The sequence below is a fragment of the Euprymna scolopes genome, chromosome 24 (assembly GCF_053919585.1).
Source record: "Euprymna scolopes isolate OS-2025 chromosome 24, ASM5391958v1, whole genome shotgun sequence".
Lineage (NCBI taxonomy): Eukaryota > Metazoa > Mollusca > Cephalopoda > Sepiida > Sepiolidae > Euprymna > Euprymna scolopes.
In genome coordinates, this window is record NC_136505.1 from 6979245 (window position 1) to 7003794 (window position 24550).

The following is a 24550-nucleotide window of genomic DNA, read 5'->3' on the forward strand; positions in this document are numbered from 1 at the left end:
AAAGAAACAATATGTAGAAACGCAGAAAAAGAAAATAAGAAAGAAACAATATGTAGAAACACAAAAAAGAAAATAAGAAAGAAACAATATGTAGAAAAACAGAAAAAGAAAATAAGAAACAAACAATATGTAGAAACATAGAAAAAGAAAATAAGAAAGAAACAATATGTAGAAACACAGAAAAACAAAATAAGAAACAAACAATATGTAGAAACACAGAAAAAGAAAATAAGAAAGAAACAATATGTAGAAACACAGAAAAACAAAATAAGAAACAAACAATATGTAGAAACACAGAAAAAGAAAATAAGAAAGAAACAATATGTAGAAACACAGAATAAGAAAATAAGAAAGAAACAATATGTAGAAACACAGAATAAGAAAATAAGAAAGAAACAATATGTAGAAACACAGAAAAAGAAAATGAGAAAGAAACAATATGTAGAAACACAGAAAAAGAAAATGAGAAAGAAACAATATGTAGAAACAGAGAAAGAGAAAATGAGAAAGAAACAATATGTAGAAACAGAGAAAGAGAAAATGAGAAAGAAACAATATGTAGAAACACAGAAAAAGAAAATAAGAAAGATACAATATGTAGAAACAGAGAATAAGAAAATAAGAAAGAAACAATATGTAGAAACACAGAAAAACAAAATAAGAAACAAACAATATATATAAACACAGAAAAAGAAAATAAAAAAAACAAACAATATGTAGAAACACAGAAAAAGAAAATAAGAAAGAAACAATATGTAGAAACACAGAAAAAGAAAATAAGAAAGAAACAATATGTAGAAACACAGAAAAAGAAAATAAGAAAGAAACAATATGTAGAAACACAGAAAAAGAAAATAAGAAAGAAACAATATGTAGAAACACAGAAAAAGAAAATAAGAAAGATACAATATGTAGAAACAGAGAATAAGAAAATAAGAAAGAAACAATATGTAGAAACACAGAAAAAGAAAATAAGAAAGATACAATATGTAGAAACACAAAAAAGAAAATGCCTTGCATAAACTTTGTCAAAATGCTTTGCCCCACTAACTTACTATGGAATAAATGGAAAGCCCGAAAACGACAAAACCATTTCTCTCTTATAACTCGATCGAAGTAGTTGTGTACAACAAAAAAAGCCCAAGTTCAAAATATTGGTGTAACTCGGAGATCCATTATTGGTCCTTTCCTCTTTTTTATCTTCATGACTACTCTTTTAAATCATATATGAAATTATTCGTTGATATTTACATAGACGGCACAATAATCTATGGCAGCATATCGAAGAGCACATGATTTTTCTGAGTCTCTCTCTCTCTGTCTCTCTCTCTCTCTTTCTCTCTCTCTGTATATATCTCTATCTACCTATCTCTCTAACCATCATACTCCCTCTTCCAATTTAGAACAAGTAGTAGAATGTATATGATATATACAGCACAATCACGTTGACACACCGGTTCTCGCTAGATAACGGAAGTTAAGCAACCATTTGGAAAGGCTAGACACTGTATTACCGCTCCGTCGTAAAAAATTCCAGGTTTGTATCTGGGGGCGTGTTTAACTTACGGGGGGGAGGTACACCCACAGATCAAGACAGAAGGCAACGCGAAACTACCGTTTTACTTGTCTTCCCGAGATTACCTTGGCTCTACAATTTGGAGCGCCTTGGTCGCAAACGCTGTTAAAACAGCAGGGCCGCTGCATGCATAGAGTATAACATTGAAGAAGTGGTTGGTCACTTTTAATGCCTCCGCAAGTAAGCTTACTTCTTTTCACCATCAAAGCCCGGACTTTGAATTCACCTCTACTTTGATAAGTTCATAGGTTGATTCTTACTTCAAACCTGTTAAAACTAATTTACATGCACGTGTATACATTTTATTGCTCTTGAATTGCATAAAACTGTCTAAAATTAAATTGCTCGGTTGAGTCGCATGACTGGATGTCTGTAATACATTTGACACTACGAATTTGTTAATTTACAGTGGAAATGAAATAAACTTTCTATCGATACCTACGATTAATTTAATCATAATGGAAAACGATCAACTACATTATAAAGTCAAACCACCTTACATCTATATACGAAAAAAGCAAATAATCTCTCTCTCTCTCTCTCACACTCTCTCTCTCTCTCTCTCTCTCTCTCTCTCTCTCTATATATATATATATATATATATATATATATATATATGAGTGAAAATGTATGTGTGTATATGTGTCTGTGTACATTTCCTTACCAAATAATTCTGTCAATTTTCGGTATGGAGACTCGAGATTTGACCTAAAGAGTATTGAGATTTGGGAAAAGTTTTTTAATCAGTTTTTGGACAGAAATTTGGCTGTCAAACGGTTAAAGTTCAACGATTTGATTATTGAAAACTCTACCAAACTCCTCCACTAATTTTGGGTCTAAACACTTGAACTTTTAGATATAGGTTACTTGGAAATGCATCAAACTTTTTAATTTCATTTGAGCCCAAAACAATAATCGTTTAAGAGTCAAAATTGGAGTCTAAGTTTTTTAAAATTTGAACTTTGCGATCTCTACCAAATTACTCAGTCAATTTGTGATCCAAACATTTGAAATTTTACATAAAGTGTATTTAGATATGGGGCAAGATTTTTAATCGGTTGTTGACCGATGATTTAGCTGCCAAGAGAAATTTAAAAAAAATTGACCATTGCGGTCTCTAGCAAACTATTCGGCCAATTTTGGGTCTAAACATTTGAAATTTTACATAAAATGGTATTCAGCAAGCATTTTAATTAGTTTTGGCGGAAGAAGACAAAGTTGAAAGAGTTGACCTTTGTAGACTCTACCAAACTCTTCCGCTACTTTTGGGTCTAAACACTCGAAGCTTTAGATATAAGTTACCTGGATATGAGTCAAACGTCTTAAATATATATTGATACGCACATAAAGTTATGAACAGTATATAGGCCCGACCAAAGCCGGGCTTAACTGCTAGTATAGAATTAAAAGCAGGTTTTGTTTATCAGTTGCTCAAAGGAAGAAACAACAAAATTATGCGATCTCCAGTTTTATTCACACTTGATAAGAACAACGCTGATAAACTTATAATAAAAATAACTTTATATTTTTCTTATTTCATCTAAAGCAGAAAAACACTGATTCATTAATAATCGTAAGTTGTTTAATAAATCGACCTGCAAAAGTCTCCATGTAATCGATATTCTTTGTAGAGTAAGAAATGGTGCCGTAAGGCAGACCAAAGTAAGTTTAAAAATAGACTGAATCGGGCCTATTTGAATCCATTCTGTAATAGCGCCTCAGGTGATTAGTAAAAACCTAATGTTTTACTAACGAAAGAGACAAGGAAAATTCTCTTGAGTTCCCAAAAGGAGAAGATAATGTCTTTAAGGATAAGCTTCTGACTAGCGATCAGATAAAAATAATCAAAGGCCTATAAGCAAAAAATATGAATAACTGAACAAAAAGAACATGCGTTAATCTTGCGTAGCTGTAATGAGTTTACAACGATAGTTCAAACTTCAGAAAAGAAACTTATCTTAACGCATCGTCACGATAAAAACTGGCATATTTCCAACACTAACAGTACATCTCAATTGTTCAAAATCCGATGCACCGTTTATTCTCGATTCATTTAGTCTTTACAATGCAAACTTGTCGCTTAGGCACGTAAGTTCCAACTAATTTATATGCGTGAGAAAAGTATTATTTCTTTTGAGTTGCGTAAAGCTATCACTCTTGCTTTAGAGTGGAATAAAGCTGGCACGCTTAATATTTAGTCGAATAAAGCTATCACTCTTAATGTTGAGCAGAATAAAGCTGTCATTTGCTTATGAGTAGAATAAAATTGTCACTTTTGGTTTTGAGTAAAATAAAAATGTCACTCTTAAAATTGAGTAGAATAAAGCTGCTTCTGGGTGGAATGAAGTTGTCACAATTGCTTCTAAGTGGAGTAAAACTGACACTCTTGCGTTTGAGTAAAATAAAGATGTCGGTGGAATTTCAGAGTTATTTTATATTAAACTAGTTTGGGTGCCCGCCGTTGCGCGGGTGTTTGGAGGTGTCTGTTGAGCAAAAAAAAAATTGTTGACGGCATCCAGGCTTGAACCCATGCCGCGAAGGAGGTAAAGAACGTGAAAAAAAACGTGACGTGTTTGCTGGTGCGCCCATCGCCAAACCGGAATTTATGTGGGTTTAAATTCAGGCTAGACAATCGAAAAGAAGGTATGCGACCCCACCTTGTAGAAAAGTTCACAGTTGAGGGTAAAAGAATTAATGTTTTTGGCTAATTTTTCGATATTTGTCGTCCCAAAACGATACCTATCTCGTGAAAATCCGTCGCCTCTGTCGAAAGTTTTAGGCAGACATACACTCAAACAAACATACATACATACATTTAAACAGACAGGTGAGATTTATATTATAAATGTTCTGATAATATCAGCAAAACAAGCTTTTTTATATATGGGAATCACCACTTATAAAGCCCCGAAGGCCGAACTTGAATGAGGGTTACTAAATGTAAGCTTTAACACAAACGTTTCGTCAAAATAAATAATTAGTTATCTAAAAAATCTGACAAGGCGCCGGGGATGTCATACTTGATCATTAAGATTATGTTAATAAAATGATGATTTTGGATGACACCTCTAATTTGTCCGGTGAATACACATAATTCCACCATATCTATTGAGACCAAATTCCAAAAGAAAAACTGGTCAAATGGGTACAAAGTGCAGTCCTTCCTGCTACCATTTACAAAATTGATCAGACCTTTCGTATTTCTAGTCTATTTACTTATGGCCAACTTTTGGAGAATAATGATATATACGCATATGTGATAAATATGCATATGTGATAAATGTGCATATGTAATAAATGTGCATATGTAATATTTATGCATATGTAATATATGTGTATATGTAATATATGTGCATATGTAATATATGTGTATATGTAATATATGTTCATATGTAATATATGTGTATATGTAATATATGTGCATATGTAATATATGTGTAAATGTAATATATGTGTATATGTAATATATGTGTATATGTAATATATGTGCATATGTAATATATGTGTATATGTAATATATGTTCATATGTAATATATGTGTATATGTAATATATGTGCATACGTAATATATGTGTATATGTAATATATGTGTATATGTAATATATGTGCATATTTAATATATGTGCATATTTAATATATGTGTATATGTAATATATGTGTATATGTAATATATGTGTATATGTAATATATGTGCATATGTAATATATGTTTATATGTAATATATGTGCATATGTAATATATGTGTATATGTAATATATGTGTATATGTAATATATGTGCATATGTAATATATGTGTATATGTAATATATGTGCATATTTAATATATGTGCATATGTAATATATGTGCATATGTAATATATGTGTATATGTAATATATGTGCCTATGTAATATATGTGCATATGTAATATATGTGCATATGTAATATATGTGTATATGTAATATATGTGTATATGTAATATATGTTCATATGTAATATATGTGTATATGTAATATATGTGTATATGTAATATATGTGCATATGTAATATATGTGCATATGTAATATATGTGTATATGTAATATATGTGCTGACGCTTTATATCGTGGTCATCTAGCGGCTCCCCCAATTCCTGGAGATATCTTCGTTGAATTTATGAAATTCGCTACTATGTCGGTTAAATTCAGTTTCAATTAGATGATGTGGTCCCTTGAACCAGCTTTAGCAAAACGCGGCTGATTGTGAGGTTGTCCAAACTTGGTTGAATCTAACTATTTATATAATAAGCTGCATATCTTTTTTTTACACAGTGATCACCACTTATCAAGGCCCGGAAGCCACTCAGGGATAAGGGTTATTGCAAGTACATTACGTTAGTGTGGAGATTTGATGAAGTGTTTACTTAAGGGGGCGGTTCATTAGGAATTTGTTAACATTGGACTTGAACACATCCAAGTTGTAGTCCGGTGGGAAGCAAGCAGACGGAACAGAGTTCCACAGGCGTGCAGTTCTAAGAAAGAAGCTTTGTTCATGGAATCCACGTTTTGATTAAGGCATAGATAAAGAGTGGGGGAAATTTTTTACAGTGTATTCGGCTAGACGGGTGTTTTTCGTGAAAGATTGGCGAGGGGGGACCAGAGATTGGAGTTCAGACGAGCACCTGCCATGGAAATAACGATAAAACAAGGATAGGCTCGCAACGTCTCTTCTGTGGGAGATAGGTTGTAGGGTAGAGAAAAGGGCATCCCCCACTAAGCCACTAAGTCTATTTTGTACTCTGTCAAGGCAGGATAGGCTGTTTTTTGCAGCTCCTGCCCAGATATGGCAACAGTATTCCATCCTTGGACGTACTTGGCTTTTATATAAATAATCATCTGGCATCCATCACAATAGATGCCAGATGAGGATCAGAGCGTTGATGATGTAAGGATAGGACTTTGGTTTTGGATGCATTAAAGGTAACCAGCCACATCTTCCCCCACTGAACCACGCGCTCGAGATCAGAGGAGAGAGAATCAGAGAGAACTTTGTCATTTACAGCCTTTGATATGTTGCCGTAGATGGTCATGTCATCAGCATAGATGTCAACGAATGATTTAAGTATGTGTTTAGGGAGGTCATTGATGTAGATCAGGAAGAGAGTTGGGCCAAGGACTGACCCCTGAGGGACTCCAGCATTTATATTTCAGGCCTCCGATTTTTGTCCATCGACCACTACTCTTATGAGCCTATCGGAGAGAAATGATTTAATGATTGAGAAAACATTTCCAGTTATACCGTAGCTGGAAATCTTGTGAAGTAGACCCTTATATCATACCTTGTCGAAGGCCTTTGATATGTCAAGAGCAATTGCCCTAGAAAGGAAGTCTTTGTCAAGAGATTCACTAATCCTGTGGGATATAACCGTCAGCACATCTGCGGTATATCTTGCAGAGCGGAAACCATATTGTGTGTCACTAAGAAGGTTATTCCTGCTGAGGTGGTTGACTATTTCTCTATTTAATATGGATTCCAGCAACTTACTCATAACACACAGGAGACTTATTGGTCTGTACTGAGAGGGAGATGACTTATCACCTGAATTCTTAAATATAGGACAAACTGATGAGGTCTTCCGGGGAGTCGGAAAATACTTCTCCTTAAGGCAGCGCTTAAACAGTTTCGTATCTATGTCAAACATACACCTAAGCGCATATACAAGCATATAGACACTCACGCATACACGTATATGCGTATATACATATATATATATGCATATATAGCATTCACATACACATATATATCCATCTCTACCATGCATATATACATATACACCCATATACACACGTATCCTTATACTCTTCCCCATGTATACACCATTACATATATACATATCACAAAACACACACACGTGCGCACGTGTGAATAAATGCTCATACATCGGAAACTACAAATACATCCGATCGCACCAACTTGTGCGCGTTCCCAAGTGTACAGCTGTGCCAATGTATACGACCGAACATCCTCGTAAACATGCACGTCACACTCGCACATGCATACATGCAACAAATAAGCATGTCCCTATAAGTGATATGTCCATACGCAGATAAAGGCGCGCATATCATGCATATACATATACAATTACAACTAGCCTGCACCTCAATTAAACATATACTGCTGCAATGCATTGTTGTATCGTACCAATGCCTTCTGGAAGGCCTCATGGAACTCTTCTTGTGGGAACGTGTCACTTACCCTCGTCCTCAATTGTCTCATAACGACAAAATCTAAGGTTTTCCTTGTGCTTAAGGAATAACAGGCTGCCATAAATAAACAAATTCTTCCCATTTTACACCATAAACGATTACTAAAGTGCTACATTACATTCATTAATCTTTATCCTCCAGTGGCTATCGAACCTTGGTAAGTGGTCACTCCCAAGTCAAAAAAATAATCGAATAAGCGAACGTTTAAAAAAGAAATGAAAGAACAGAGAGAGTAAGAGAGCGCACAAAATAAAAAAGGAAAATAGGAGAAGGTAGAGGAAAAAAACGAGTAAATAATAAAACTGAATAAAATTTTTAAAAAGACAACAAATAAAGGGAAAAACGAGAAATAGGTAACGGAAGAAACAAGAAAATAAAATGAAAAAACGTAAAAAACACAGGGGGAGTAGAACCCTTAATTTAAATTTTACTTTCAATTGCCGCAACCTCGTAACTTTCGCGTCGCTTACTTGTCTTTAAGTCTTCACATTTCATGGGCAATGTTTCTAACAGGGCGTGCAGAATTGCTGTCTTCTATTCATGATTTTCTATCTCTATATTAATCTGTACCTATGCTATTATATAAATAAATATATCAATTCGAGTGTGTGTGTGTGTGTGTGTGTGTGTGTGTGTGTGTGTGTGTATGTGTGTGTGTGTGTGTGTGTGTGTGTGTGTGTGTGTGTGTGTGTGTGTGTGTGTGTGAATTCCTGGCTCATAGGTTCCGAAACAACTGAGCCTATCTTTTGCAAATTTTACACAAAGCTAATTTATGTTTTGCAGTGTTCTTAGATGTATTTTATACAGAAATTCATCCGATACGTATCGAAAACCGAAAAAATCCGGTCCTAGAAATAGTTTTTCTCTCTTATAGACAAAAAATATTTACAGACGTATATTTTATGTTACATCGGTCAAGGGAGATGATAAAATCTCAGGAAATGTTATCTTCTTAAAAAAAATAAAAAAACAAGAGAATTGTAATCTGGAGATATAGCTCAGTGCTAGAGCATTCGACTACAGATCGAATGATACCCTGTTCAAACTCGGGTGTACCTTACCATTTTATTTTAATTTTTTCTTATTTCTAAGTTCAGTTTTCGATAAAAGAAATGTACCATTTAAAATTGCCGCAGAACATTTCTTCGTTTGCATATTTTAAAACTAACCATTACTCAGAAGTGACTTTTCCTGGGTATTCATTGTCAATTCTAAATATCTGCTGTAATAAACTGTAAACAAACAGACGACCTTTGATGAACGACATTATCATTATTATTTTTTTTATTTTATATTACTTTATTTTTTTTATTTTGCGAATTATTTCTCAATAAACGATTCAAAGGACGGCCGTTTTAATAGTATGACTTCCGTCTTTGTAGTTCTTCAAAATTTTAGTTAAAAATATAGGAGACTTTAGTTTTGGATCGAGCCTCGTACTAAGACATAAGCAATATTGGACCTGAGAAGTATCAGATAGGTGACCGTTTGGGAATATCAGACAGTGCATGAGGGAATATAGTAAAAATTGTCTGCATGAACTAAATTCCTCACAATCGTATTGCACGTAGATAACCGAAAAATAGAGTTTATCTTCCATATAATGTTGGATATATATATTACAAAGAGTCACCATTATAAAGTCAGAGACCACTCGAGGATAAGGGTTAATAAGTGTACAGTTGTCAATGGGATAATGTCGTAGTAATTATTAGTGGAAATTTGGTAAATTAGAATATTAAGGGAAACGGCTCATCAAGAACTTGTTTACATTGGATGACAATATTATAGTCAGCCGAAAATCAGGCAAATAGAAGAGAGTTCCACGTATGTGTAGTTCTTATAAGCTTTGTTCATGGAATCTGCGTTAAGGTTTAGGCACAGATAAAGAGTGCGGGTAATTATTGATAGTGGTTTCAGCTAAACGAGTGTTTCTCGTGTAAGTTGGGCAAGCGGATGCATAGATTGGATCTCAGAGGAGCAATTGCCATGAAAATAACTGTAAAGCAGAGACAGCCTCGCAACGTCTCTTTTGTGAGAAAGACGTTGCAGGGAAGAGAAATGGGCATCTCCAACTAGGTTACGAAGTCTATTTTGAACTCTGTCAAAGTAGGACAAGGTATTTCTAGCAGCTCCTGTCCAGATGTAGCAATAGTTATCCATCCTTGTACGTACCTGATACTTATATAGGTAGAAAATTGTATCAGCAGTGAGATATCTACTGGATCGATAGAAGGATCCCAACATTTCCCACCGGCTTTGACAACAGATTTGATGTACATGTTCCATTTCAGATCAGTAGAAATGGGTCAAGCACAGGAGCTTGTCAAAACATGGAGCCTCCTCAAGATGAGAGTCATTCATTTCAATTGATGCCGGATGGGCATTAGAGCGTTTATGATGTAAAAACAGAAGCTTGGTTTTAGATGCATTAAAAGTAACCAGCCACCTCTTTCACCATTGTACCACATGCTGAAGATTAGAGGAGAGAGAATCAGAGAGAACTTGGTCATTTACAGTTTTTGGTGTATTGCCATAGATGATAGCTTTTGTCTACAAATTACTTAGGATGTGATTTGGAAGATCATTGATGTAGATTAGGAAAAGAGTTGTGTCCAGGTTGTACCCATGAGGGACTCTAACATTAATACCGTGGGGGTCTGATGTCTGCCCATCAGCCACTACTCTTAGGAACTTACCAAAGAGAAATGATTTAATAATTGAGAAGATATGTCCAGCAATACCGTAACTGGACATCTTGTGAAGTATACTTTTATGCTATACTCCATCAAAGGTCATTTATATGTCAAGAGCAACTGCCCTAGAAAGGAAACTTCTGTCAAGAGATTCGCTAATCCTATGCGATATAATCGTAAGCACATTTACTGTATATCTAGCAGAACAGAAACCATATTGTATGCCACTAAGAAGTTTATTTTTGATGAGGTGGTTGACGACTTCTCTATTTAACACAGATTCCAGCAACTTACTCATGACGCACAGGAGACTAATTGGTCATTCCTGAGAGGGAGATATCCGATCACCTGAATCTTTACTTCCAAAGAGATTGTTATATTGTGTTTGTTTTTGGTAATGGTAACAAGGTAATTGATTTTGTGGATCTCCTTTTTAACCCTGCGTTAGACCCATAAGGTATTTTGTCGCCGAAATTGGGCTTAAGTGCTCACAATTCCTAGTTTGTAACTTATTTCTTTTCACTATTCTCAGTACTTTCCTGGCTCAGTGAGGGTAAAGCACAGGTGGTATGGCGCAGTTGTACATCGATTTCCTTTCTCTTCATCTTTCTGAGGTGTCCAGTCACCCCAGCTGACTAACGTAGGTATGATTTTATGATTTATATATGTTTGTATTTTTCCTTTGGGAATAAAAGTTTGTAGATATAAGCGTATATATTATGCATCATTAGGCTACTCTATAATATTTAATGTAGAATTAATATGTTTTGTTTCTTATCATAAGTTTTGATGGAATTATTATTTTATTTAAAATGTATTACTCTTTTAGTCTTGTAACTATGAGCTTAGCTGATGTAATATCTTAATTTATCCTCAGTTTTATAATTTATTTTATTGTATTATTATATATTAATATCAACAAGCTGAAAATGATTCAAAATGTTCAACAGGTACTGTAGATATATCCTTAAACAGCAGGATAACTATGTTTTACAAAATAATAACACTGTAATCATTTTTGTATTGACGTGTATAAACATGTTTGGAAAACGCAGGTGACTAATGCAGGGTTAATTTTTATCTTGGAGATATGTTTGATTTCTGATTTATTAAAAAAAAATTTTTTCAAATATCCCGAATTATTATTGAACATTAGCGTCTGTCAACAAATTAAAAATATGTTCCTTCGTCAATCGATAAACTCTAAGTAGTAATTTTATCCTGGTTAGATCGGATGGTTTTTCAAGGTCTTTGCCACCAGGACTTAGTAAGTTTGTTTTGTTTTATAAGCGAATAGAGTTGATATTACTGGAAGTCTGTACAGCTAATCTCTATCTCTACCTCTATTATTATATAAAAGTCATTTTGTGTGTGTGTGAGTTCTTTCCTCATATATTCCGAAACGGCTCGGCCTATCTTTTGCAAATTTCACACGAAGCTAATTTATATGGCAGTGTTCTTAGATATGTTTTGTACAGAAATTCGTCCAAGAAATCCGATATTAAAACTAGTATTTCTCTCTTATAGATAAGAAAGGAGAGTTTTACAAGTGAATATTTTACGTTACAGCGGTCAAGGGAAATAATAAACTAGCAGCAACTCATTTCTACTTTAAAAAAATTCTTGTCATCTTAAGATATGGCTTAGTGGTAGAGTATTCGACTACAGATCGAATGATCCCCCTGTTCAAGCACGGGTGTACCTCACAATTGTATTTCCATTTTTTATTATTAATGAGTTCAATTTACGATAAAAAAGAGGTGCCATTTAAAATCGCCGCAAATCGTGGGCATGTTTTAAAACTAAACTAATTAGAAGTGTCTTTTTCAGAGCATTCATCATCAAGCTCAAATATCAGCTGGCGTGATATTGTAAACAAACACAGATGGGATTTAATATTATCATTATTATTTTTTTATGCGAATTAGTCCAGCGGGAAAAATATTCAGCGTAATTCTATATAATAACCAATAGAGGATTTATTCTATAATAATGCATACGCAATTTGCATAAATTAAAATATCATGTTTAAGCGTATTGTACGACCGGACAACGCCGGGCGACCAGCTAGTTCCTTATAGATCGATTTTGAAAACAAGATTCTAACTTTGGTAGGACCGGGAAATTAATAAATAGAGTAGAAAGTAAATTATATATGCAACATAAAAGTTAAGACAAAACAAAAATCAGAGAACAAATTAATATTTGCAAAATAATCCGCAAAACAAAACAAACAGAAAACAAGTATATTTTGGCAAAATGAAAAATTAATATTTAAAAAAATTTGCAAAAGCAAAACGAAACATAGAAAACTAATTATTGAATAAATTTACACGGGGATCTTAGTTGTCCTATCATCGCTGCAAATGATAAGTAAAATTAATCGAGAAAATATGACAGCTACTTTAGAAGCTAACCACTTGAATATATCCATAAAGTTTATCATACTCAACTTGAGAAACAAACGGTTGTCGTGATTGGCCTACATGTATAGACAGAGATGGAGCGCAGTTTGTATAAACACGAAATGGAAGGTAAAATAACAGAGCCCCCCTCCAACCAACATGAAAAAAAAATTCACATAAGTTTTCGCTTACACGCAGTCAGTTAATTTGGTTAAAGTTCAAGGGGGAATAATCACGTTTTTTCAAAGAGTTGTCGCTCTTGAGTAAACCAAAACTCGTTTTGCATTGTTCAATGAAATTGTTTCGTGAACTGCAGCTGTGCAAAATGTAATTTCCTTTCCTTTCAGCAAAACGTTGTGATGCAACAGTCGGCGGTTTTTTGGTTCTAATGTTAGAGAAGTTCATTCAGTAAAACAAACAATGTTTTCTATGAGGCGTCCTCATGCTTTTATTAGGGGCTTGGTCGACCGGTCAATTGGTCAAAACAACTGTCTGCAATAACATTCTCATTAGTAACCACGTGTATATAAATAGACATATATTTTAAACTTCTGTCTGTTTTAAGCACGGCATATTCTATTGGGTTATTCATCTTTGATCTATGATGTGACACTGTAATTAAATGACTGGTACTTAGAATTTATTCTGGGCGTGTCGGTGGTCTAACGATTAACGACACGTTCTGACGACCTACGTATCCCAAGTTCGAATCCAGTTCGTTCCACAAAAATCACTTTCCTTCAGTATGTTTGCAACTTTCACGTGGTCTCCTCTGTTATCCAAGATGTATTTCTAGAAATAATTCTGTCTAAGTAAATATCCATGAAACCAATGTCAAGAATAAAACTTTCGGATACATACGATATGAGGATGATGATGGCAATTTATTCTAAGAATTAACTTTTTTTTTACATGGATGTCAACAGTTTATCAAGGGCCGAAAGCCACTCGAAGATAAGGGTTGATGAGTGTACGGTAGTCACTGACATAACAACGTATTAATAGTTAGTGATGGAAATGGAGACGAAATAGGTCATTTAGAGGGGAACGCAACAAAAACTTGTTTACATTGTATTTGAAGACGACATATTGCAGTCACATGGAAAGCAGATCAGCAGAACAGAGTTTCACAGGCAGTTCTAGGAAAGAAGCTTTTTGTCATGGAATTTGCGTTTGGATTTATGCATAGATAGTGAGTGGGTGCCATTGTTGATGATGGTTGTAGCTAGACGGTGCTAATTTGGTTTCAAAGCCGGTTTTGAACTTTGTCAAGACAGGATAGGGGTTTCGAGCGGCTCCTGCCCGGATGTTGCAGATATATTTTACCGTTTCCTCATCTTTAGGTAGACGTATATGTCAATATATCCAAACAATAACTGTAAAATGCTATTTGATTCAATACAAAAACAATTAAGCGTAATCCTTATTTCTACTGAATGTTTCCTATTTTTTCAACATGTGGATAGTTATATGAATATTTTTTTCAAATAATATTTGATTAGCGTTGCGTTAATATACATTGTTTAAGTATGACCTTAAAATACATCCGGGGTGATGTTCTAGTTGACGGTTGTGAGGAATGTGGAGTTGAACTTTAGTTACCATTGCCCCAGGTCCACTCTGGCTCAGAGTGGTAATACCTGTTAAGGCATCCTGTGCTCACAGATCAGACTGTTTGAAGATACCTGCCAAAAGTGCACCAAACATTGATGTTATTGTTTTGTGTGTGTGTGTGTGTTTTCTTTTTTTTTGTTTTTGTTTTTTGTTTGCTTTTTCTTTTTTTTTTGTATTTTTTGTTTTCAAAAATTACTGGATTCGGTATAAAAAGACCTAAAAAAGGTTGATACCTCGTAGAACTAAAACAACTAAACAAAATTTTATGATTAAATATTTGAGGATGTAACTGTGCACTATCGCAAATATTTTGCATGTTCGATTATTGCATTAAACATATCGAAAGAGTATTTTCTTTCGGTAAAATAACTCTAAATACGACAAACGTTTATGTGCAATTTTATCAGGGAACCAACACGTTTTAGCCGCAATCGCAAAGTGGACAAAGAATAGGAAAGAACTTCAACTCGCGTTTTTTGTACAACATTTATTTCCTCATTCTCTTGTCCCTTCCGTGATCGTCTTCGGGAGCGTCATTCACGCATCTACCGTGATCTCGGACGTTATTCTCGTCTCTAATAAATCTCCTTTTTAAAATCTTTATTTTTTTCCTACCGATGACATCATTTCGCGTGCATTTGCATACACGCGTCCGCACTATGTACCATATGTACTTATGTACACATACAGAATATAATCCTGAAGATATGCAGTCGATTGTTCAGACGTTCTGGGTATGTGTGTAAAAAAGGAGAGAGAGAGGAGAGCTAGAGAAAGAGAGAGAGCTAGAGAGAGGAATTTAATATCTTGAAAAATACATTTTAGTCTGACAATATTTTTTTAATCAGATCTCGTATTTGGCAAAGTGTACACGCTTCGTCCATTGTTCCTGTACACTATTTTCGTAAATACCGCCGAGTTTTCTGTCAACTTTACGTTGGTTTAACCTCGATGACCGTGCGAATTTTCGAGTTACCCTTTAAAACTCTTGGGGAGAATTTTTATTAGAAGATGACCAAATGTATTATAATTTTAACGAAAAATCATTTCTTCTGTGAGAATAAATGTCCCGATTCTATCCTGTCATTCCAACCGCCATAGCAACATTGCTCATTTTAAATGAGATACTGTCCAACGGCAATCAAATCTGTGCACAGAAGAACAAACAATCTTGACACTGCGTAAAATATTTCGATTTATTTTCTCGCCTTTCAATGTTTACATTTCTTACCGCATTTTTCGCATTATTATTGATTCTTTGCAGTATTGTTCTCATGTTAAGTGCTATTTTATCAACGTTAAGGCGATATAACCTTCTTTACGTGTATTTGGTTGAACTCGGGAATCTTTCTGTCGAGTAGGAAATCTGCATAGAATTTCGAACGAAATCTTGAATTTTATCCACAGGAATAGATTGTTCTCGTTCAGTTAGCCATGACCTGGTACAACTCTTTTCAATTGTATTCTTAGTTTGGTCAATAGTGAATACCACTTACAACTGTACCAAGTACTTTATCCGTTACGCCACATGTCATGACAGATAATTCTAGTATGATGTTGGATGCCTGGAGCCTATTCTTGTTTTTAGATGGTTTTACTATTCTTCAGATCACTACTTATTACTAATATTACTTATTACTAATATTACTTATTGCTAATATTACTTATTACTAATATTACTTATTACATCTATTACTTATTACTAATATTACTTATTACTGATATTACTTATTACTAATATTACTTATTACTAATATTACTTGTTACTAATATTACTTATTACAAATATTACTTATTACTTAAATTACTTATTACTAATATTACTTATTTCTAATATTACTTATTACTAACATTATTATTACTAATATTACTTATTACAAATATTATTATTACTAACATTACTTATTGCAAATATTACTTATTACAAACATTACTTATTACTAACATTACTTATTACTAATATTACTTATTACAATTATTACTTATTACTAATATTACTTATTACAAATATTATTTATTACTAATATTACTTATTACTAACATTACTTATTACAACCATTACTTATTACTTACATTACTTATTGCTAATATTACTTATTAATAATATTACTTATAACTAATATTACTTATTACTAATATTACTTATTAATAATATTACTTATTACAATTATTACTTATTGCTAATATTACTTATTACTAATATTATTTATTACTAATACTACTTATTACTAACATTACTTATTACAACCATTACTTATTACTTACATTACTAATTACTAATATTACTTATTACTAATATTACTTATTACTTACATTACTTATTGCTTATATTATTTATTACTAATATTACTTATTACTAATATTACTTATTACTAACATTACTTACTACTAACATTACTTAGTACTAATATTACTTATTCTTACATTACTTATTGCTAATATTAATTATTACTAATATTACTTACTACTAACATTACTTACTACTTACATTGCTTAGTACTAATATTACTTATTGCAAATATTACTTATTACAAACATTACTTATTACTAATATTACTTATTACTAATATTACTTATTACAAACATTACTTAATACTAACATTACTTATTACTAATATAACGTATTACTAACATTACTTACTACTAACATTACTTAGTACTAATATTACTTATTGCAAATATTACTTATTACAAACATTACTTATTACTAACATTACTTATTGCTAATATTACTTATTACTAACATTACTTATTGCAAATATTACTTATTACAAACATTACTTATTACTAACATTACTTATTACTAATATCACTTATTAGTAACATTACTTATTACTAACATTACTTATTACTAACATTACTTATTGCTAATATTACTTATTACTAATATTACTAATTACTAACATTACTTATTACTAACTTTACTTATTACTAATATTACTTATTACAAATATTTTTATTACTAATATTACTTATTACGAATATTATTTATTACAAATATTACTTATTACTAATATTGCTTATTACTTATATTACTTATTACAAACATTACTTAATACTAATATTACTTATTACTAATATTACTTATTACTAATATTATTAATTACAAATATTACTTATTACTAACATTATTTCTTATTAATATTACTTATTATTAATATTACTTATTACAAATATTACTTATTACTAATATCACTTATTGCTAATATTATTAATTACAAATATTACTTATTACTAATATAACTTATTACAAACATTACTTATTACTAACATTACTTATTACTAATATTACTTATTATAAATATTACTTATTACTGATATTGCTTATTACAATTATTACTTATTACTTATATTACTTATTACTAATATTACTTATTACTAACATTACTTATTACAACCATTACTTTTTACTAACATTACTTATTACAAATGTTACTTATTACTTATATTACTTATTAGTAATATTACTTATTACTAACATTACTTATTACTTATATTACTTATTACTTACATTACTTATTACTTATATTATTTATTACTTATATTACTTATTACTTATATTACTTATTACTAATATTACTTATTACTAACATTACTTATTACAATCATTACTTTTTACTAACATTACTTATTGCAAATGTTACTTATTACTTATATTACTTATTAGTAATATTACTTATTACTAACATTACTTATTGCTAATATTACTTATTACTAATATTACCTATTACTAATATTACTTATTACTAACATTACTTATTACAAACATTACTTATTACTAACACTACTTAGTACTAATATTACTTATTGCTAATATTACTTATTACTAATATTACTTATTACTAACATTACTTATAACAACCATTATTATTACTTACATTACTTATTACTAATATTACTTATTACTTATATAACTTATTACAAATATTACTTATTACTAACATTACTTATTACTAACATTACTTATTACTAATATTACTTATTGCAAATATTACTTATTACTAACATTACTTATTGCAAATATTAATTATTACTAATATTACTTATTACTAACATTACTTATAACTTATATTACTTATAACTAATATTACTTATTACTAATATTACTTATTACTCATATTACTTATTACTAATATTACTTATTACTAATATTACTTATTACTAATATTACTTATTACTAATATTAGTTATTACTAATATTACTTATTACAAATATTACTTATTACTAATATTATTTATTACTAATATTTCTTGTTACTAACATTATTATTACTAATATTATTTATTACTTATATTACTTATTACTAACATTACTTATTACTAATATTACTTATTACAAATCTAATATATAAACGGCTATATGTCTATCTCCATATTATCACACTCTCTCTAATCCGAAACTAAAAATTGTAGATCGGCGTTAGGGGGCTCAAAGTATTGGATTTCTTACGGGCTGTTCTTTTATGGGTCTTTATCTGGTTAAAATAGTTTTTAAGGTTAAAATAATTTTTAAGGTTTAAATAGTTTTTAAGGTTAAAATAGTTGGTAAGGTTAAAATAGTTTTTACGGTTAAAATAGTTTTTAAGGTTAAAATAATTTTAAGGTTTAAATAGTTTTTAAGGTTAAAATAGTTTTTAAGGTTAAATAATTTTTAAGGTTAAAATTATTTTTAAGATTAAAATAGTTTTTAAGGGTAAAATAATTTTTAAGGTAAAATAGTTTTTAGGTTAAAATAATGTTAAGGTTAAAATAGTTTTTAAGGTTAAAATAATTTTTTAGGTTAAAATAATTTTTAAGGTTAAAATAGTTTTAAGGTTAAAATTGTTTTTAAGGTTAAAATAGTTTTTAAGGTTAAAATAATTTTTAAGGTTAAAATAATTTTTAAGATAATTGTTAAGGTTAAAATAATTTTAAGGTTAAAATAATTTTTAAGGTTAAGATAATTTTTAAGGTTAAAATAATTTTTAAGGTTAAAATAGTTTTAAGGTTAAAATAGTTTTTAAGGTTAAAATCATTTTTAAGGTTAAAATAATTTTTGAGGTTAAAATAATTTTTAAGGTTAAGATAATTTTTAAGGTTAAGATAATTTTTAAGGGGTCAAAGATGAGTCAAAATTTAAAGGAAATCGTTATGCATTTTTTAGATTCCTCTTAGTTTATTTTCAATTTTTTTATTTAGTTCATACACATGTCACGTTAGCACAGTGGCAATATCACCAGCTTTGAATGCTTCAGTTTCAGTTTCGATTCTAACTGATGGCACCTAAATACCGTTTTAGATATTTGAAATCGCGATTCTATAATAACAATAATAATAATGATAATACTATATACGAAATATGGACAAATTAAAATATCATATTGAAGCCTATTTGACGCCCTCCCCTGTTAGTGAATTACTAAAATAATAAATAAATACACACACATACATATATATATATATATATATATATATATATATATATATATATATATATATACAGAAAGTTTAAGTGAGATAAACATCGGTACCGTCAGTTTCAAACCTGATAATAGGGGACCGTTTTAGATACCCTATCAAGCTCTTTTCAGCCGGTACTCATTTTTTTAAAAGGGGAATAGAAATTATATAGATACGTTACAAGATGACGTGTAAATCTCGTTTTCGTGAACAAACAAAAATTCAAATAATAATAAAGTTTTAAAAAATGTCCGTTCAATGTTTGGGATGCTAAAGAATAAAAGAAAAAGAAAAGGAAGGCGAAAGAGAAAAAAGAAAAGAAAAAGAAAAAAGAAAAGAACAAGAAAAAAGAAATTATATGTGCTTCAAATTTTTACGTTATATGTTATTTTAATATATTTGAATGTTTTTTGCGTCTCTTATAAAAATGTTATTTTATTCCATGAATTTTAAACTCTTCTTAGTCGGAAGCAGAACTTTTTCTAAATTAACCTAAAGTATAAAGGAGATTATCTTGAAAGTTATTAAAGTCATTTTAGATTTTATAATGATTGTTTTATTATACATTTTTATATTTAACTTTATTCCTTTTATTAAAAATATTGTATAACATGTTTATATTCTTACAACCGCCCTATTGAAAATGGGGAAAAAGTGATTTTTTAAATAGTTTGAATAAACCTATTATATATAAACTAGCAAAAGTACCCGTCGTTGACTGGGTTCAAAAACAGCCTACAGAAAATGGACTCTGATTTATGAAAGTATGATAGGTTATGAAAAGGAAGGGTTGTAAATTTGGGTTGAATTTGGGGGTATCAAAACCAAAGCAAAATATGATGAAAGTAAAAATAAAATAGATAAACCATACTTTATTATACCATACCTGTTTACACTGAAACACTTATCACAATATTCTGTGGATCTATATTAAAAAACCTTGTTAAACTTTGTGACATATTTCCATTCTATGGATGTCAGGTGCGAACGAACACCCCATAAGTTTATTATACCATATTTCTTCAAACTGAAACATAATTATCAAAGTATACTTACACAGATAGATATGAAAAGTCTTTATTAAAGTTTGTGCCTATTTCTATTCTATGGAGGCCAGGCGCGAACGCAGAACCCACAATCTTATTATACTATCCCTATTTAAGTTAAAACATATTTTTCAAAGTATTCTTATGTACATATATATTAAAAACACTTGTAAACTTTTTTTTTAATTTTTAAATTTTTATTTCCATACCTTGTGGACCAAGCGCAAACGCAGACCCAACAATTTTAATGAACCACCGTTCTGCCAGATCAAGCATACCCATTCATGTGTCTCGATACATCTTCTATCATTATATGTAATCATTTTTTTTAAATAGTCAACCATATAGGAGCCTATTCGTGACCAGACACACACACATTCAGCTTTATATTATAGATTTCAATTATAAACCCCTATTTTATTAGATTAAACAATGAAAATAAATGTAAAACCGTATTTTAATTATTTTAATAACAAAAACCTTTATATTAATACCAAATTTTAATTTAAAATTAAAGCTATCCAATATTTATTTCTAATTTAAGAACCAATCCCAATATGAACTTAAATTTCTATTTAATCTATATTTAATCGTATCAAAAATGTAAACATTTAAATGTAGTCTTGTTTTTTTAGTTTTAGGGATGTTTCCTCTTACAATTATATTCCTTTTTCCCCCAATGTAATAATTTAAATAATTTGTAATAAAAATATGAATTATAAATTATAAAATATATTAATTTAAATTAAAATTGAAATTGAATATAAAAATAAAATAAATATAATACATTAAATTAAAAAACCTATATAATAAAACATATATAATAAAAATTATAATAATAAAAAATTTTAATAAAAAAATTATAATAACGAAAATTATATTAATAAAACATATATTAATAAAATATATCACAGATACAAATTACAAAAATATATTTTTAAAAACTAATTAATTTTTCAAAAATGAAAGTTGTTTTGAAATTCAGGTTTTGTCTTTTTTACTGCTCTCATTCTGTGTATACAACTTTTCAGGGATTAGCTTCGCACATTTAAGCAACTTATCCCCGCAGAATATGTCAAGCAGCATTTTATATATAGATTAAAATAACATTGTCTTCATGATTTTACCATGAAATTTTCTAATATTTCTTTTTTTCGTATGAAAATATTGAATAGTTCTAAAAAGGAATTATTGGAGACTAAATTATTTTATTTCAAATTTTACGAAAAACGCTATTTTCACTGGACGTCAATAATTCTGTTTCACATTCAAAAGATAAATCTACCATTTTTAAATGACAATTAAAACAAATTTCAAGTTCAAAAATATCATTTATATTTAGATTTTTATAAATTTCATATTTAATGTTCTTTCCTTTCTTTTTTAGTACGAGGTTTTTTTGCATTGATTCAATTCATGTTTCTAACAGGTAGATTGTTGGCAAATTTTGATGGGTATTCAAGAGATGATTAACATTTAGCACGGCTTCTCTCAATAATTATTGGAGGATTGAACCAGTAGTATTATGGAAGCCTCAGATCACGCAGTAAGCCGGCGCTTGTTGACGAAAGGATTGATGTCAAATAGGATTGCCACAAAGTCAGTTTTAACACGATAAATATTCAAGATCAATTAAAGATCATAAATGGTATACTGCATAAAAATAGATTTTCTCCGATGAATCATCTTGTTTTGTCCATTCGTGTGAACAGACGTGTCGGAGAAAGATTTCCGACTGTATAGTGTCCGCAGTCATGCACCTGAATATTGTGCATATTTTATGGCGTAGACAATGTAGCGAGTGTATCCAAAGGTACACCAATGGACAAGAAATTGTACTTGAATACATTAAAAATAGCTTACGATAAACCGATTTAAAACATTAATTAAATCATTGCTAAATTTAATAAAGCCCGCACTAAAGAATAAAACATGCGTATTAACCCTTTATGATTGTCTTTAAACTTACAAAATTATGAAGTTCAATAGTTAAACCACCAGTGAGAATTTTTGCATTTCATAAACTTACCTTTATTATTATCCATAGTGATTGAAAAAAGTTTATGACAACAAATAGTGATTAAAATAAGTTCATGACAACAAATTAAGTCCTTCACTTTTTGAGACAGGTGACGGTATACTAATTGTACACGATCGACAGTTTCGATCTGCAGATATCCGCCATCTACCCAGATACTGAACTAATACGTACAAGGCGTATTTGAATCAATTTCCACTTTATTTATGCCGTAATATTTATTTATTTACGACTGAACGAATTAGTTCAACCAGGTCATAAAGGATTAAGTATTAAGTTTGAAAAAATCTCAATAAATTCTGTTTTACTTGAAATATGATTTGACATCATTTTAATATTTTTTTTATAATATTTAATTTTTTATAGTAGTATAGCAAAAGAAAATAACTATTTTAATATTTTTAAAGGAAAAATAATTATGGTTGGTTTTCGCTACTCAAGTTTTTTATGGTCAAAGTTGTACCTACGTCCATTACACTTGATGTGGTTAATGTTCATAATAAAGCCGTTTAAAGCATGGATTCTCAAACTTGCTTGGCCCACGCACCCCTTTCATCAGTTTTAAGAATGTCATTACCCCATTTCTCATCGTTTCTAATATTTGCTGTCTCAAAATTAATATTTCAGGTGTTGCGGCATACAAAGCTTCAATAACTTTTTAGTTTTCTTCTTTACAATCTTCTGACGAAAACCGCTTAATCTTTATGAGAGCATTGCCATGGTGTTCAAAAGATGTTTTGTTCTCGTCTTTGTGATTAGGATCAACATTTTGCAAATGTTGCTTCATCTTTGCTGCTCTAAAAGCTTTACTACAAATAACTGAAACTTTTCTTCTGCATTCATGATGATGTGAATCCATATTCAAAATATAGTCCTCGTCAAAATTATGGAGCACCTATGAAAAAAAAACATAGATAATAGTTAAACCTGTGCATTTAAAATTGTACAGTGAACAGTTGAGAGCAAATGTAAAATATTTAACAGTACATTGTGGTATTTATTTGCTTTTTAGGCTCTTTGAAAGGTTTTAGCTGAGTGTCATAATAAATTCATTCCAATATTCAAAATTATTTATTGTCTACTAAAACTTGTTTCTTACTTTTCTGGTAATATTTTATCGCTGTCAGTGCTATAATAGTATATTTAATTGAAAACAGCAAAATAAACATAATTGGACACCTGATGATTGAACCAATAGTGTTTGGTCTGACGAAAGTAACTTTGAAGAAAGTTAACAGCTAAACTTTGAAAGGAACAATTGATTTCTTATGTGAATATACATCCATAACATCTATTCAAAACTGTAACAAATTTTAATTTTTTCATCGGATTTTTGGTATCCATAGAGCGGTTTATATTCGCTATAGAGAATGAGAGGCAATTCATTCTGATTGTGTGGTTCCAACTGTCAAATTTGGAGGAGGAACATAATGGTTTGGTCCTACATGGCTTCATCAGGAACACGGAATTTATGGAATTTCTTCGTAATATATAATAACAATTTTAAAAGAAAC

At 30.5% G+C, this 24550-nt stretch overlaps 1 protein-coding gene across 7 annotated transcripts in view; it reads left to right on the plus strand.

Moving 5' to 3' along the window:
* The window catches only part of LOC145246571 (cytosolic phospholipase A2-like), a 594967-nt gene that overhangs the window by 168998 nt on the left and 401419 nt on the right, over nt 1-24550 (plus strand). For 2 of the 7 annotated variants that reach the window (XM_080108180.1, XM_080108184.1), the window contains exon 4: nt 11027-11138. The exons of 3 other annotated variants lie outside the window; for them this stretch is intronic. The gene's annotated coding sequence lies outside the window, so the exon portion shown is untranslated. The remainder of the gene's footprint in view (nt 1-11026; nt 11139-24550) is intronic. 2 more of the 7 variants (XM_080108179.1, XM_080108183.1) reach the window with 1 other exon arrangement.